Below are 15,094 nucleotides of genomic sequence, written 5' to 3' on the forward strand. Positions count from 1 at the left end.
TTGGGGCCCCAGGACCCATGTCATTAGGCATGCGGGCCCACTTGGGAACGAGTGAAGATCTCAGAGGTTAAGGAGAACTGCTCCTGATTACCCATCCATGGTGAGCCTACGAGGTGGCTTGATAGGTGAATTTCTGGATCCTGGATGAGACTGTCCTGCCCTGTGATCTGAAGGGCATAGTAGAGAGTGGTTAACGTGGACATCCTGCTTTAATAGTCCAAAGTACTTCAGTCTCTGGCTTTCACATGAAGCCCTAAGATTTGGCTGGAGTTTGCTACAGTAGCCTCCCTATTTGAAACAAATAATCAATACAAAAAAACACATTGATCTTATACTTCAAGTAGAGCTTGTTACAGAAAAACAAGTGGAGGAGATAAAGTTGGTTCTGGAATTCCTCTTCTTCCATCTGTGTTTTTCTGTGCAACTCCCCCAAAGACACTGGAATACCCTTGTAGCTACAGTAGCTCCCTCCTGAAGAGCAGAATCCGTAGATTCTTTTGTGTAAGGATGGGTGGGTAGAGGGTAAACAAACCTTTTTCTTCTGCATAAGAACTTGCCCTTTGGTTAACTGTATAGCTCTGTTACTTTGACAACCTCTTCAGAGTAGAATGCAAACTCTACCATATTGCTGATGTAAAAATGACCCTTAATTGGGGAATTGCATCTAGAGTGGGAGGAACTATACAGAACCTGCTAAGGAGACCATGCTTTGGGCTTTCCTAAGTGTGGTGGCTTGTGTAATGGGTGTCCTGTAGGGGTGATGAAAGCTATGGCTAGGAACTTGTTACAGGGGATATTGGCTCCTTTGGGGAGTGAGGATTTTAAGCCAGGTTAGCTCCCATACTAGGCTACTGTGGATCTCATCCCTCGTACTTGAGCTCTCCCTGGGGAGAAGTCAGTGCTGAATGGCTGTGTGGGCTGAAATGTGGGCTTTCACTGAAGGAAATCACTGGCGCTGCCTTGCTAGTGCCCTGGGATCCTGCTCTACATCCTTCTAGGCACACCGCTTGTGGCCTGTGATCATCTTGTGAGTGAGAGTATCTAGGTCAGGCTAAAAAAATCCTCTGATGGGTGGTTTAGAGAGTACAACTGACTGCCTGTTAAATCGTCTCCCATCTCCTTTGCAAAGATAAACTAGGAGGTGGAAGACTTACTTAGGGGGCCGGAAACCTGCCCAGTGCACCTCAAACCACACCCAGAGGACACACTCTGTCTTTAGGACTTTCAGCCTCATCTCAAATGGTGCCCAGGAAGAAAATGGGTGTTAACCTGATTTGCTTTGCTGTTAGAACTATCAATGTCACAATGATCTCCCACTTGGCCCTTATTATAAAGGCTCTAACTTCAGAATTCAGGGAATTAGCTTGAGGGTTTCCATCTTCTAAGTTGATCCCATTTATAAACTTGGTTATTAGAGAAATAACTAATGAGTCTACTGTGAGATGGATTTGGACCAGAATTTCATTTATCACCTGTTCTCCATACTTTATTTTCTAACCAAAGAATAGTAATAAGTAACATTTATGATTTCTTGGTAACAGTATAAGATCAAAACATATCTGTGTTTCCCTTTTTCTCATACAGTTACTCTGAGAAGTGGCCACAGGTCACTGTGGGGAAGGATGGAGGGAATGTTTACTGTATATACTTGTAATAGACTTGTGGGTCTGTTTTTCAAGGAAGACTGCCTCCCCTTCAGTCAGTGGGCTCTGGATCTATGAACTGATTTAACTGGAACCCAGGTGGAGGGTCATGATTTTTCTATTATGGCCTCTGATTTCAACTTTCTGCCCTCCAGCTCCTACTTTTTCCTTTCCTTTCCTTTTCCTTTTCCTTTTCCCTTTCCTTTCCTTTCCTTCTCTCTCCTCTCCCCTCCTCTCCTCTCCCCTCCCCTCCCCTCCCCTCCCCTCCCCTCCCCTCCCCTCCCCTCCCCTCCCCTCCCCTCTCCTCTCCTCTCCTCTCCTCTCCTCTCCTCTCCTCTCCTCTCCTCTCCTCTCCTCTCCTCTCCTCTCCTCTCCTCTCCTCTCCTCTCCTCTCCTCTTTCTTTTCTATAAAAGTTAAGAAACATTCTACTGCTGTCCATCTGTCAGCCTCAAAATACCAAGATCTATATCACATACCATCACAGGCTTGAAGCAGAGCATAGCCAGGTTGCACCTGTGTCAAGCTGATCACTACCTGGGGCTTCTACTGCAGCATTAGCTAGCGTAGGAGGTGGGAGTTGAGAAGATTTGAAATAGAACACAGATGTGTTGGATCCACCTAGGCGAGGGGGTCAGAGTCTTCACTCTCTCCAGGTGATTTCTACCTCCTGGTATTATGTAAGTCCCTCCCTTGAGTAACTTGCTTCTAATCACCGAAATATGCCAGTGTTGAAGGGCTTTCACTGCTGTGATTGGGTCACAAGAAATTTCTGACTTCGTCTTGCTAGAAAATTCGCTTTTGCTGGCATTGATGAAGCAAGTTGCCATGTCAGAAAGGTCCTTATGGAAAGGACCTGGGGGTAGTCTTCACACAGCCAGCAAGTAGCTGAAGCCATTATTCCAACAGCCCTGAGGAAGTGAATTCTGCCTATAACCACGCAAGTGAGCTTCGAAGCCGGTCCTCCTGTAATTAAACCTTCAGAGGATACCTTTACCCTCTCTGACACTTGGATTGCAGCCTTATGAGAGACTTTGAAGCAGGGGTCCGGCGAAATGAGGCCTAGTTTCCTGACCTACAGAAACTGTAAGATAAAAAAAAAAGAAAAGTATATTGTTTTAGGGCATTTTGTTACCTGGATGACCAACAGTCCTGGTTTGCCTGGGGCTGTTCTAGTTTTAGCTCTGGTAGATCCTTTGTTCTTTATAGAGGTTAAAGTGACATCTAACATTACATTAGTTTCAGATGTACAGCATGATGATTTGATATCTGTATGGGTTGCAAAATGATCGCCATAATAAATTTAGTTAATGTCCATCACCCTACACAGTTAAACATTTTTTTTCTTGTGATAAGAACTTTTATAATGCACTCTTAGCAACTTTCAAATATGTAGTACAGTAATACTAGCATTTTAAATAGGCATTACAGTCGCCATGCTGTGAATTACATCCCCGTGACTTCTTTATTTTATAACTGGAAGTTTGTATGTTTTGACTCCCTTAACCCGTTCCTCCCACCCCCACACCCCTGTCTCTGGCAACCACCAATCTGTTCTCTGTATCTTTGAGCTTATTTTTTGTTGTTATTTGTTCATTTGTTTTTTGTTTTAGGTTACAAAACAGTATTTGTCTCTCTCTGACTTATTTCACTTAACATAATACCCTCAAGGTCTATCCATGTTGTTGCAAATGGCAAGATTTCATTCTTTTTTATGGCTGAGTAACCTTCCTTTGTATATATAACCACATTTTCTTTCTTTATCCATGTTTTGGCGATTGTAAATAATGCTGCATTGCACATGAGGGGAGTGGTGCAGATATCTTTTTGAGTTTGTGTTTTTGTTTCCTTTGGACACATACCTAGAAGTGGAATTGCTAGATCATATGGTAGTTCTATTTTTAGATCTGAAGATCCGAATAGAAATTTTTCCAAAAAAGACATAGAAATGGCCAACAGACACGTGAAAAGATGCTCAACATTACTGATCCTCAGGGGAATGCAAACCAAAACCACAATGACATATCACCTCATACCATGGCCATCCTCAAAAAGACAAAGAGTGAAATCTTGTCATTTGCAACCATGTAGATGGAGCTGTGGAGTATTATGCTAGTGAAGTAAGTCAGTCAGAGAAAGACAAATACCATATGATTTCACTCATAAGTGGAATTTAAGAAACAAAACAAACGATCATGGGGGAAAAAGAGGGAGGTAAACTGAGGAACAGAGTGTTAACTACAGAGAACTAACTGATGGTTACCAGAAAGGAGGTGGGGGGGAATGGGTGAAATAGGTGATGGGGGTTAAGGAGGGCATTTGTGATGAGCACCAGGTGTTGTATGTAAGGATTGAATACTACATCATACACCTGAAACACTGTGTGTTAATAACTGGAATTTAAATAAAAACTGAAAAAAAATTAATCTTGGCTCCTTAAAAACATACACACAGTTTGCAGCGAGAACATATGTTTAGGCCAGCTTTGCCCTACAGGCTGCTGATTTGGGGTTATGGGAATATAGAGAAAGGGCAAAGAAATCAGATTTACTGAGTTCCTATAGGCCATTGTTTTTCACCTCATCCTGGAATAAATGCATTCTCAACATAATTTTCCTGATAAAGAAACTGAAACTCAGGGAGGTTAAGTAACTAACCTAAGGCTGAATAAGAAAATTGTGGGAGATTCATGTCCCAAGTCTTCAGATGCCTGAATCTTGATTCTTTCCTCCCTACCAAGCCAAAGTCACTGCTCTCCATGGTGTGAGTGAGCGTTGCAGTTTTCCTCAGAGAAAGCTTCCGAGCTGTAATTCAAGTGTGATTCAAGTGACTCCTTTATCCTCTCAACTTTCTTACCCAGTGGCATAAACAGAGCAGACACGTTGATGTTTGCACTTGTTAGGGAGCATCCTTCTGTGGCTCCCTAGGGAGTCCTCCCTCTGTCATTCTTCGTGTGTGTGCGTGCGCACGTGTGCAGTGGCTTCCTTTGAACTGGAAGTGTACCCTACAAAAAGTTTTCACTTTTGTTCCCCCACCCCCCCCCCCCGGTTTGAATCCCCCTGTTACAAAACATTACGGGGGTGAAGGAAACTCAAATGAGGGTAACATCGGATTAGGAGCCCAGTATAGAAGAACTGTTCTGCCTTATGTCCTATACCTGGCAGTGCCTGTGATCTTGTTTATTATGCCCTCTGTTTACAATCCTTGCATTTCCCAGTTGGCTCCCCGAGGACAGTGTGTGAGGTGGTGTGAATGATTTGTGAAGTGGTGTGAATGGGGCTGTTATATACAGAAATGAGGCCACGAGGGTTTAGACCCATGGGCAGTCACACCAGCTGCTGGTCCTCTTCTGTTTTATAACCTGAAAAGGGTTTATTATTACTTTTTAAATCATTTATTCTAGTTATTCTTTTATAAATCGGCTTTTAAACATTTTTAAAATTTATTTGAGGGAGAGACAAGAGAGGGGTCATGAGCTGGGGGAAGGAGCAGAGGGAGAGGGAGAAACAGACTCCCCTCTGAACAGGGAGCCCAACACAGGGCTTGATCCCAGGACCCTGAGATCATGATCTGAACCAAAGGCAGACACTTAACTAACTGAGCCATCCAGGCGCCCCTATAAACCTGCTTTTAATCACCTCAGTCAGAAATTTTCCCTATTCTTTTCTCTCATGTGGGGCTTTACCTTTTTTATTTTTAATTAAGGTTTTAGAACTTGGATCTCTCATACCCATTTTGTACATTTAATGATGTTTCGATTATCAAAAGAGAACTGTCTGAATTCTTTAGAGTCCAAATAAATCTATAAAATGCAAAATTACATAGTTAAGTGTTTTGATGCTCTTTGAATTCATTGAGTATTAATGTAAGAGGATGGGGGAGTTAGTAATTTGGCAGCTAAGGAAACTTAGCCCTGATTTGGAATAAGTAACAGGGCTGCATACTCTTTTCCTACAGTTCTGGGCATACAGAATGGTGTGACTTATAACTTGTACATTTCTATCCATTTTCGGAAAAAACAAACATTAGTGGATTAAAATAATAGAAATCATCTATGAGATCTGTAAATTATTGTCAGCTAAACCAGGGAAAAATCAAGCTATGAACAGTTTTTTATTTTTAACTTTCTAGTTTTCAATATCATTTTATAAAGTTAATTAGATCATTGAGTCATTTAGGAATTGCTTTTGACTCCTACTAATAGAGACTCAAAATAACAATGGCTTAAACAAAATAAGACCCTTTTTGTCCCTTTTATGTAAAACAGAAGCAAGCAGTCCAGGACTAGTACAGAGCCTCCATCATCATTAGGAACCCAGGCTGCTTCTGTCTTTTTTATTCCTCCATCCTTATTGTGTGCCTTCTATATTCAAGGTCACCTCACTGTCAGGAGATGGCTGTTGGAGCTCCATCCATCACTTCTGCCTTGCAGACACGAGGAGGGAGGAAAGGAGGTAGGTAAAGGCACCTGTAATCAGCTTCTTTTCAGGGTCTTTCCCTGAAACATTCCCCAATAACTTCTCCTTAAATCTCACGGCCTGCCTGTCTGTAAGGGAGATTTGTAAGTGTCGTTTTTCACTGGGCACATTGCAATGTCTACCTGTATAGGTGTCTGTTACTAAGGAAGAAGGGAGAACGGCTCTTGGCTGGGCAAGCAGTAGGCTCTGATGCAGTCTAATGCAGTTGGTGTGGTTCTGCTTCCCTCTCTGGCAGGCTTACCATTGGGTGTGATGGTGGAAGTTCAGAGAGAACTCACTTGTTCAGCTCACATGGAGATGGTAAAGTGAGAAGGGGTCTCACCCTAGGTCTGTCTGGCTTCAAAGAGTCTGAAGTTGGAACTTGGTTATTACATTGTTATAGACCAGGTTGGCAAAGAAGGGGCAAAAATGAGGAGATAGAAAAGAGGTGATGGAATTTTTTTTATAGGTTAGGTCCGCACACTGTCATGAAAATAGGAGTCCTTTGTATCTTGCTTCTTTCACACAAAGTAATGTTTTTGGGGTTCATCCATGTTGTTTTATGTATTGTAGTTTGTTCCTTTTTTATGACCAAGTAGTGTTCCAATATATACATGTACCACAATTGATCTGTCTTCCAGTTGATCATCACTTGGGTGGTTCCAGATTTTGACGATTATTAATAGCAAATTATTGAACCCAAGGAAGAAATTGTGGGAACACTACTTTATGGCTGGTCAGTTATATCTGTAGGTGACAATGTGGGACTTGTGATTGGCATCTGAAGTGGGAGGCAGGGGGAGGGGTTGTCTTGTGAGTCTGAGCTCTTAACCTGTGGGATCTGATGCTATCTCCAAGTAGATGGTGTTGGAGTTGAATTAAATTGTAGGATACCTAGCTAGTGTTGCCAAGAATTGCTTGGTATGGAGAAAACCCACATATCTCATGTCAGAAGTTTTGTGAGTATGGTAATCATGTGAGAGTAAAGGAGACACAAAGGAGGACAAGTTAGATTTGCTAAAACAGTGACCTTTTTTCTCATTTTTTCAAAAGTGTTTTGGCTTTTTCAGGTCTTTTGCTTTTTCATATGACTTTTAGAATCACCTTGTCAATTTTTTCAAAAAAGGTCTTCTGGGATTTTCACTGGGTTTGCCATGAAATTGTATCTGAATTTGGAGAGAATTGGCATCTTAACAATACTGAGTCTTCAGTTTTCTGAACATGTTTTAGCTCTCCATTTACTTAGGTCTTCTTATAAATCCACTTCAAAATTTCTCAATTTATAATTAAAATCAATTTATAATTCATTTTTTGTGTATGGAAATAATAGTTTTTAGAAAATATTAGTATTTTGAGACCTTGCTAAATAAATTCACTTATTAGTTCTAGTAGCCTGTTTTTGTGTGTGTGAGTTCTGTAAGATTTTCCTGTGTAGAGAATCATGTTTTTTGGATATACTGGCAGTTTACTTTCTTCCACTCCAATATGGATGCCTTTTATTTCTTTTGTTTTATTGTTCTTTCTTTATTGCACTGGCTAGGACCTATAGTAAATGTTGAGTAGGGATGATAAGAGTTAACCTTCTTGCTTTGTTCCTAGCCCAAGTCAAAAAACATTCATTCTTTCAACATTAAGTGTACTGTTAGCTATAGGTTTCCTATAGATATCCTTTGTGGATATGCGGAAGTTCCTTCCAATTCTTAGTTTGCTGAGAGTTTTTATCATGAATGGGTATAAAATTTTGTCAGTTCTATTTCTGCATCTATTGGAATGATGCTACGGTTTTTCTTATTTAGTTTGCTGACAGTGAACTACACTGATTGACTTTCAAATGTTGAACCAACTTTTCCTTCCTGGGATTAATCCCACGTGGTGATGATATATTACTGTATTATATATTGCTAGTGCAATTTGTTCATGTTTTGTTAAGGGTTTTTGCATCTCTGTTCATGAAAGATATTGATCTACAGTTTTCTTACAATATCTGTTTTTGGTTCTCATATTAGTTAGTGTGGTTTCACCCGTACCCAGATACACATTATTAACTCTACTTATTTCTGAAGTGTTCTCAAACTTCATGTATTATATTTTTTATCTTATGTATTGTGTTTTATTTCCTATCCCCTTTAATCTTCAAATGTGTCACTAAGTTGACCTCTGTGTGTATAAGTCTTCTTCTCTAATATGACTATCAAACAAAACCACAAACAAACATGGTGAAGATATGAACTATCATCTAGCCTTTCAGTCCTCCTTAATTTTCCTAAAAAAGTCAACAACAAGTGGAAAGAATGGTATAGTGGAAAGAGGGGTGTTTGTGTAAGAGTTTTGGATTTCAGTCCTTGTTTTGCATCTACCTTCCTATATGCCACCGTTAATTGGATAAATTCTGTGTTCTAGAAACTGTATTTAAATATACTTTATACATTTTGTCTCATAGTCGTTCTTACATCATCTATATAATGTGTTCGTATTTTTTCATTAAAAGGTAAGGAAATCAAAGTTTAGATAAATGAATTAGCTTGTCCAAGATAATACTCTCAGCAGGGATTTGAAGCAAGTCTTCTCCATGTATTATGTTGAACTGCATTCTAAGGCATAGGCGATAGCTTCACCTGACCCCACTGGCTTTTGACCACACTATTCTCTTGATATGGCAAGTCTGGGGAGGCCTGGTCTAATTTTGCCTTGTTTATTATCAAACAAAATATCTCTTTGCTCGCACTCAGTGCCATGGAAAAAGGTCTTGGTATGGGCAGAGTTGTCAAGTGGATGGCAAAATCCTTTCCATTTTGGACCTCACTTGTCTTGTAGACCCAGAAGGTGAAGCTCCCTTCCATTGATAGGGAAGTATCTATGGGCTGGTAGAGCTTATGGCTAAGAATCTATGAAGTACTTAGTAGAGGACCCCCACCCCCAACCCCATACATAGTTTAGGTCACACAAGGGATGAAGAACCAGGGGTGGCATGTGGCGGAGTGGGAAGAATGAAGTAGCTACGAGGTATGCAGAAGGTCAGTGGGTACAAAAGGGAGTAGTGAAGGGATGTGTGTGAGAGACAGAGCTTTGAGTATGTTTCCTTTTCTCAGTTCTCTCTTATTCAGAATATGTAAGCTGGAGGCCTAGGAGCCTGCTTGTCACGATTTAGAGAACACTGTCTCAGGGGGCATCTTCGGGATTTGGAAAAGCTGAGGAGGATGGAACTGCTGAGGAGGATGGAACTGCTCAAGGAGTCTCCCGCTCATTTCTCTACTACTCAGTTCCTATACTTTTTTCCTGAGATGCCAACTTGATAATGTCTCTAGGGTATGTTGTCTCGGACTCAGGAAAGCCTAGAGATAATTCAACTTCCCCTTCCTGGCTCATTCTATCATGGCCTCCAATTGCATTTCCATAGCCTCTTGTACTCTGCTAGCCTGGAGGCAAACAGAGCACTGACTCCCTCCAGCTCTCCCTGCCCTGGCAGCGCCCATCCTGCATTCCCTCCTTACTACCCACTGCTCTGGAGCTGCTGAGGCTCCAGTGTCCCCTGTACGGCCTCTCATCCTCATGTCATCTGTGCCAGTTCTCATCATAGAACATCCTTATGGCTATGATTTCACTTGCTGAAAATTACTGGTACTCAAGATCCTAGAGTGGTCAGGCCTAGGCACCTTCTTTATTTCAGTGCTGGGGGGGAGGACTATTTTCTGATCATAGGAACATCTGAAAATAAAGAAAAGCATAAAGGGAAATAAAAGTCACCCATAGCATGCCACCCAAAGATCACTACTGCCAACATTTTGTTGTATTGCCTTGTTTCTTAGTTTTAAAAATGCATTCTTCAGTCAAGGTTCCTATCCTGTTTTGTCACTTCATATTTTATCAAGAGCTTTTTATCCTGTCTTTAAATATCATTTGAAGATAAATTATTAATGGCCACAGAGTATTCTGTTGTATGGATGCAAAATAATTTAGTCAGTCCACCGTTGTTGGACATGGCATTGCATTTAGGGAAGCCTCCTAGAATTGGGGTTTTGGGGAAAATTGGAATGTTTTAAAGGGTTGTCGTGTATACTGCCAAATTCTTTCACAGAGAGCTTGTCCCAGTGTGTGCTCAGAGCCAGTGTACCTGGGATTGCACATCCAACCACGTCAACAAAGTGTTTCAGTTTTTATATTTGCCAATAACATAGGTAACAGGGAGCAATTCCTCGAATCAGTCAATTTGTTAATCAGTGAGTGTTGGAGTTTTGGCTCTGCCACTTGTTGTTTATGTTACCTTTCACATCAAGTCTCTTTTCCTGTGACAACAAAATGGAAAATTTAATAGTACTTCCCCCAATAGAACGGATATAGTCATAACAGCTTCTTTGTTTTTTGTTTTTGTTTTTTGTTTTTAAAGACTTTATTTATTTATTTGGCAGAGAGAGACAGCGAGAGAGGGAACACAAGCAAGGGGAATGGGAGAGGGAGAAGCAGGGCCGGGAAGGGAGCCCGATGTGGGGCTCGATCCCAGGACCTTGGGATCATGACCTGAGCCGAAGGCAGATCCTTAAGGGCTGAGCCACCTAGGTGCCCCAACAGCTTCTTTGCTTTCATTTCAAAGCACTTAAAAGACAAAAAAGATTTATTTATTTTATTTTATTTTTTTAAAGATTTTATTGATTTTATTTATTTACTTGAGATAAGGAGAGAGAGAAAGTGCACAAGCAGGGGGAAGGGGTCAGAGGGAGAGGGAGAAGCAGACTCCCTGATGAGCAGGGAGCCTGGCACGAGGCTTGATGCCAGGACCCTGGGATCATGACCCAAGGCAAAGGCAGATACTTAACCAACTGAGCCACCTAGGCGCCCCTTTATTTATTTAAAGAGAGAGAGTGTGAGTGAGCATGGGGGGAGGGGCAGAGAGAGAGAGGGAGAGAGAGAATGTCAAGCAGATTCTGTGCTGAGTGGGGAGCTCAACATGGGGCTCAATTTCATCACCCTGAGATCATGATCTGAGCCAGATGCTCAACCTGCTGAGCCACCCAGGTGTTCCTCAAGGTACTTTTGATGATTAAATAAAATAAGGAATGTAAAAATATTTTGTAAACCATAGAGTACCTTCCATGCATATTGAGCCCTGCTGCATGGCCAATAATATTTTAGGCCCTTGAGGGTGGCGTGATTTAAGGAATTAGTGGAACATAATTTTTGCAAATGAAGAACTTCAAGAATTGGTGCTGTTTTACATGTGGCATCATCACAGCAACCACATGTCCAGGATTTCCTGCAACTGTCATCCTTTTCCCTGCAAATTCCATGTGTCAGACACTGTGTCTCAATTTTTGGTTCACAAATACATTAATCAGACACAATGCCTGTTTTATAAGAACATTCATAAACTTGATTGAGGTTAATTGTCTTAGGAATTATTTCTGTAATCATGTTAATTTTTTTTAGTTTTGAAAGATGTGAAAGGCTAGTTGTCTGAACATAGCACTTTTGTCACTTTTGGTGAGCCTGACATATAGGGGTGTGTGTGTGTGTGTGTGTGTATGTGGGTGAATATCTGTTTACAAATATATTTTTAATTGGTAAAAATGCTCTCTTTCAGGAGTTGTATTAACATGATCAGTTTCATTTCTCCCTCCTTTGATATAAAGTTGATTTTGAATCAACTAAACACAAAGGAGTGCCTTGTCTCAGATGTTTTCTTTCTTTCCTTTTTAAAAAACTTTCCAGAAATTTGATCCAGCCAAGCAAAAATCTTCAATCTTAGCCAAAAGTTTGTTCTCAATTATAAATTGATACTATCCTATAGTCTTGTCCCAAAGAAATAGTTTTTGCTAAAGATAGAGGTTCTGTAAAATAAAGCATTTTCATAAAGAAAATATAAAAATATTGTTTCTGCAATGTTACTGAGTGAGGTAGCAAGTTTAGCCCACGGGTGTCCACACAAGCAGGGCTCCTGAAGGAGGAACAAATGTTATTTTCAGTGATTACTCTGTCACTTGCAATCCTGTGCTTTGTCTGATGCAGAACAACAGGGTTAATGGATTTTGATAGGAAATGTGTGCCCTGGGTCTTACCACACATAAGGTTTTAAATGAGTGCGTCATTAAAAACACAGTACTTATGTGTCAAATTATTCTTGGTCTTTTCTGACATAAGCAATAAGCAGAAAACTCCTAAATGGTGATTCCAAGGGCCTGCTGCTATCACTGTACCTGACGTAAACATAACACCAAACTTAAGAATTTCTAGCTTCAGAGGCCTACACCTGGATTCTGAGGCCCCCCTGGAAGGGCCTTCTGGAAATTGGATGGGGAAGCTGAAAGGAATGGGGCTCTTCTCCATCCCTGGCCATCCTTCTCCCTTCTTTTATCCCACTCCTCTTCTACCACTGAGAGGCCCTGTGCATCCTTCCCTCGGGAACCTGAGGCTCCAAGAATGGGTGTTGAAGGCCAGATGCTCCCCTACCTTACCATGCAAACCTTTACCCTCTCCGTTTCTGCCCCACGGCCAAGTGGGATTGGTGGGATGCAGATTATCTGGAAAAATTTTCAACAGATAATTTCCTGAATAGATAACTCAAGGAGTTACCAACAAACAAATAATGCCCTGGTGAGGCCTAATCATTCCTCCTCATATGGAAGTGGGGAAAATAGAGAAAAGCTTGTGCTGAATCAAGATTTGTTGTTCTTTGACGACTCAGTCATTGGCAGGTTCTGACATTCTCCTACCTGGCTACACCTTTGAGTGAACATGATATCAAGGAAAGAAATGAGAGCCAAGTGCCTGTTCCTGCCCCACAGAGGCACTTTGTTGCAGAGAGTCTCAGCTGAGGTGTGAAAGGAAGATAACATTACCTCAGAATATCTAGAGTTTCTGCTGCAGTTCCCTACTGACTGCCTTACTGAAAAGAGTATCCTGAGAGAGCCATGATTTTGATAGAAAAGTGGTGTATCCCTTAGATTGGGTGGAGGTAGAAAAAAGTTAGGAACAACTTTGTTGGTGAAGTTTATAATGCCATGGGCCAGTGATCTTGTGCTGATTTGCATGGCCAGACTAGCTTGCCCTGTGTATGAGTCAGGTTTGACGGGAAAAGCAGAAATGGTAGGAGATAGATATTACCAGAAGGGATTGGTTTAAATGATTGTGCAAGCTGAAATCCCTGGGCAGACAGTCTGGGGCGGGCGGGGGGGAGATGGAGAGCAGGCTAGGATCCCCCAGGCACAGTTGGAAACTGTTACAGGTAGGCAGGGAGGAAAGCTCCTGTGCGGGCACAGCAATGGTAAATCAGATGCACCTTGGAAGATGGCTCAGGGAGTGCCCGAGTCTTCCTCACAGGGCTGCCACTGATTAAACCAGGCCTACCAAGATAATCCGAAAGTCAGTGAATTAAGGATTTTAATTCAGCCTGCAAATCCCTTCATAGCAGCGCCTAGATGAGTGTTTGATTGAATAACTAGGAGGTGTGTATATGCTACAAAATGGCTGCCACCCCCCCTCCTGTCCTCATAATTTAGCGTACCCAGTTTGGCATACCAAAAAAACATCACTCACTCATTTCCTCCCTCCCATTGTCCCTCCGTCCCACCTTCCCTTCCTTCCCAAAGAGATTCAGAACTTTTTTTTTTTTTTTTAAGATTTTATTTATTTATTTGACAGAGATAGAGACAGCCAGCGAGAGAGGGAACACAAGCAGGGGGAGTGGGAGAGGAAGAAGCAGGCTCATAGCAGAGGAGCCTGATGTGGGGCTCGATCCCAGATCACCGGGATCACGCCCTGAGCCGAAGGCAGACGCTTAACCGCTGTGCCACCCAGGCGCCCCAGAACTTTTTTTTTTAATAATAATTTTATATTATGTTAGTCACCATACAGTACATCCCTAGTTTTTGATGTAAAGTTCCATGATTCAGAACTTTTGATTTGAGACTTAGAATTCAAGCATTTCCAAAGTGTGGATTGGATTTCTTGGAATGCTTTTTCTTGGAAAACTTCATGCTGTAAGCTAGAACTGTGTTGGCATGTCCTCCATGTCCAAGTGCTCCTTTGGCCTTTTCCCTTCATTTCAAGATGACTGTTCATCCTCACACTCAAGACACTGGCCACTCTATGTGCTACCCCATCTCCAAATCACTGCAAGTTGGGCTGTCAAGTCCAGGAGCATGGTAGGCAAAGATTTATGTAACTGGAGACACAACCACCAAACACTCAGAAGAATGACTTTAATATGGAAATCTCTCCCCTCGCCAAATCTGTGCGCATGGAGCAGCCACAACAAACAGGGCTATAAACAATGGGAATTGTGCTGACTGCCCAGCACACACAGATGCAGCAGCTTTCCAGATTCATTTTAACAAAGGGATGAATCAGACTTGTTGGCCAACAATCCCACATTGTCTTCCCACTGTCCCCTCAAATGGGGCAACATTCTCTGAGCTCTGAGAAGCACTGACTACTTGGGTGTGAAGCTCTTTGGGATGGTCAGTAGATAAATGCCAACTCTCCCGTGATCCAGACTTGCTTGACACTTGATCTGAACATTATACAAAGAGGGCAGCGTTAAATTTGGTCCAAATAATGATCATCTTGGGAAGGCTCTTTAATCAATAAAGCAAGTCCAGAGGTCTGATCTGGGAGATGTGTAGAAGGTCTGACAGATACTCAGCCCAGTGCCTCAAACTGGGAGACCATTTGCCTCTTTTTTCCTCCTCAGTGTTTAGCTGATGTAATGACACGTTCGTGTAATTACAGTCTGTTTTTTACCCTGAGATAATAGGGGAAGCCTGGGCAACTTGAGTGTAGGAGTGGAAAATGTGCAGATCATTTACTGTAACGACTACACAACCTTGGCAATGAACAGTGGGGTCAGAATCCTATGACAGAGTTGTTTGTCTTAGGCCTTAGCATCTAAGAGCAACATGGTGTCCAGGTTCCTACCTTGGTGAGGGAATCTTTAATAGGGAAAACAGGTCTCTTTCCTCATGGTCCTGGGAAGAGGTACCCAGAATGTTCCCTGTTCTTCGCTC

At 41.8% G+C, this 15,094-nt stretch overlaps 1 long non-coding RNA gene across 1 annotated transcript in view; it reads left to right on the forward strand.

Moving 5' to 3' along the window:
* Positions 1-15,094, forward strand: part of LOC123001044 (uncharacterized) — a 420,245-nt gene that overhangs the window by 18,580 nt on the left and 386,571 nt on the right. The window contains exon 2 of the long non-coding RNA XR_006409555.3: positions 6,016-6,095. This is a non-coding gene — a long non-coding RNA (uncharacterized LOC123001044). The remainder of the gene's footprint in view (positions 1-6,015; positions 6,096-15,094) is intronic.

This window comes from Ursus arctos, unplaced genomic scaffold (assembly GCF_023065955.2).
Source record: "Ursus arctos isolate Adak ecotype North America unplaced genomic scaffold, UrsArc2.0 scaffold_5, whole genome shotgun sequence".
Lineage (NCBI taxonomy): Eukaryota > Metazoa > Chordata > Mammalia > Carnivora > Ursidae > Ursus > Ursus arctos.